The sequence below is a fragment of the Halyomorpha halys genome, unplaced genomic scaffold (genome assembly GCF_000696795.3).
Source record: "Halyomorpha halys isolate HHAL.00 unplaced genomic scaffold, Hhal_1.1 Scaffold128.1, whole genome shotgun sequence".
Classification (NCBI taxonomy): domain Eukaryota; kingdom Metazoa; phylum Arthropoda; class Insecta; order Hemiptera; family Pentatomidae; genus Halyomorpha; species Halyomorpha halys.
In genome coordinates, this window is record NW_027110898.1 from 1,756,552 (window position 1) to 1,759,597 (window position 3,046).

At 34.0% G+C, this 3,046-nt stretch overlaps 1 non-coding gene across 1 annotated transcript; it reads right to left on the reverse strand.

The window, feature by feature from the left end:
- Positions 1-578: 578 nt before the first annotated feature.
- Positions 579-682, reverse strand: LOC112210291 (U6 spliceosomal RNA). The gene has a single exon (XR_002945080.1). It is a non-coding gene; the product is annotated as a U6 spliceosomal RNA (small nuclear RNA).
- Between the last annotated feature and the right edge of the window lie 2,364 nt (positions 683-3,046).

Genomic DNA, 3,046 nt, shown 5'->3' on the forward strand with positions numbered 1-3,046 from the left:
CAGGCGTGTAGAGCAACTACCCATTGGTAGCACTCTAATGACATTTTACATTAGCAGGTTTCGTGGCTATCTTATTTTCGGGCGCCTCGGAAGATTGTCAGGAATCGAAGAGGATGCAAGGTTAGAAACCTGGGGGTTTGAGTGGTTAGGGAGTTTATAATAGAAGGAGTGATATCCGTGGTTCGGGCTAGATAGGTTACATAGGGAACATTAAGGTCTTTATGTATGATTTTATTTGTGACAAAGTAAGGAGCAGTGAGGATTTTAATAAGGATTTTGGATTGTAAGGATTGGATACGAGAGGAATTCGAAGCCCCAAAGCTCCGTATGTCCAGATTGGCCTTATACAGACATGTAGATCAGTCTTTTGTAATGAGTTGGAAGTTTAGACCGTTTGTATAGTAAGTGCTGTAATAGTCGAAATCGGCAGTTTCCTGTCTTTTCAGTCTTGAATCTTGAGGAGTCCAGGTTAATCGTTTGCCCAGATGTAGTCAAAGGTAGTGGATCTGTTTGACAGGGGTAAGAGTACCATTATTAAGTTAAATTGTAGGGCAGTCAGTAGGTTTACGACGAAGGGTAAAGGTGATTTGATGGGATTTGTTGGAATTTATCTTGCGTAGTGGCCATGCTAATCTTCTCTGCGTTGTTCCAATTTTAGTATATATACCGCCGAAGCGAGTACGGAAATTTTTTTAAAAAGACAATTCACAGTATTGAATATATATTTTGAACAATATATTGTACGTCAATAAAATTTTAAAAATATAAATATTTTTAAAAAAATCAACCACAACCCGAAAGGATTCTGAAAGTAATAAAACAAAACGTAACATGCAAAATGACAGTTGAAGCGAGATATCTCCGGAATGATGTATAGATTTTCTCTGTTTTGTAAAAATCTTTATTTTATAAATTGTATGAAAATCGAGTTTTTTTTCCCGACTCATGAGGTATAAATATATAAGCTAAGCATTGATATTTTATTGGATTTATTTAATTATTATAAGTTAAGTTTAAGTTTTTTGAAGAATTTAGATGGGTTAGTAAGGGAATTTTACGTTTTAGTTATAGCATACTAATATCTGTCAAATGGGATATCTTGGATATATATTTTCTGAAAAAATATTTTTAAAGGTATCAGGATATGTTTAAGTCGCAGTTTCCTAGTTTTAAATTTAAAGTTTCAAATAAATAAGGGAGTGGGTGATTTGGCATAGGATGACCCTGTTAATATAATATATGAAAGAACAAATATAATATATGAAAACGCAAATATAATATATGAAAACACAAATATAATCCTTTAAGAGCATGACTACCATTGGTCATAATTTTTTATTGTCTAATCGCTAACAAAACATAAAACTTCTGGAAGTCATGCCGTACACACACATGTGAACATTATAAGAGTTTTTTGACAATTGAATTTAGAACTGCAATAAAATGAGCCCACAGAGGTTACGCAACCTCCTTCAACGGACTAAACAAAGCAGTCAGATTTTCTGTTAAAGCATTTACGTAAGGCGGTTACGTGAGCTGCCACTAATTGGAGTCATCAAAAGACTTTTATTTTCAAAAACTGACGAAGCCAATAAATTCTGGCTTGGATTGCCCAGGGAGTTAGCGCTAACAGTTGGAAATTAACGACACCATATATATCCCCTTCGGCAGAAACAATAAACTGGCCCATCTTGGACCGGGCTAAAATATCTCCGCTCCGGTTCCTTTTAATATTCCTTGGACCAGATATGTCTAGGAGGTTTTTGTGGCTAGGAATTTTGTATTATATGAGATGTACTTGGATAGTTATCGCTTACACTTTTCAGGGTATGTTGTTAAGTCTGTACTTATCAACCCAAGAGTCAGGGGGACACAATATGTTATTTCACCCTAATTACTGATTACTTTAATAAAACTATGAATATAGTTACAAGTAAAAATTACTGAATCTTCTATCTATAGATAGAGAGAATAAAAAATAGTGACTGTTTTAAAACGTTACAAAAAATTAATTTTTCATTCGAAACTCTATTTCTTTAAAACAACCCATAACACTATCAATGTTAATAAACCTTCATTAAATTTGTAAATTTGCTGAAATATAAGCCCTAATAGAACTGTTAACATCCAATAATTTTTTCAATTTCTTGTGACTGCTTGAGACAACGGCAACCGAAAGGTTGAATTGGAGGGGACACCATAATACACTATGGCATATAATAGCCTACAGAATGTACTAGCACTAGGGATGCGACATCGATAAAAAACATGGATGTTTTTTTTAACCATCTCTGTAACAAAAAGACTGGAGACTACGCATGCTCCGGCCAGTCAGAAGTGCTTTTTCAATCAACCAATAGGACATGGACTCCAAAAAACATCAATGTTTGAAAATATCGTTGCTTACGAACATCCTTTTGAATAACATAAGGTCTCTTCCAACGATCACGCATTCTACGGCCTGTCAGAAGTGGTTTTTGAAACAAAGATCCGACAACGACTAAAAAAACATCAATGTTATAAAATATCGTTCCTTACAATATATTACTCAAAATACATCGATGTTTTTGAACAAATATTTCAGAAACATAAGGTCTGTTCCAACGATCTCGCGTCCTACGGCCTGTAAGAAGTGCTATTTGAAACAATGAATCCGACATATACTACAAAAAACATTGATGTTTTAAAATATCGTTCCTTACAATACATTACTCAAAATACATCGATATTTTTGAACAAATATTTCAGAAACATAAGGTCTGTTCCAACGATCCCGCATTCTACGGCCTGTAATAAGTGCTTTTTGAAACAAGAATCCGACATCTACTACAAAAACATCGATGTTTTAAAATATCAAAATCGACTATGTCGGATTCTTTGTTTCAAAAAGCACTTCTTACAGGCTTAGGACGCGGGATCGTTGGAACAGACCTTATGTTTCTGAAATAGTTGTTCAAAAACATTGATGTATTTTGAGTAATGTATTGTAACCAACGATATTTTAAAACATCGATGTTTTTTAGACGATGTCACATTATTTGAAAAA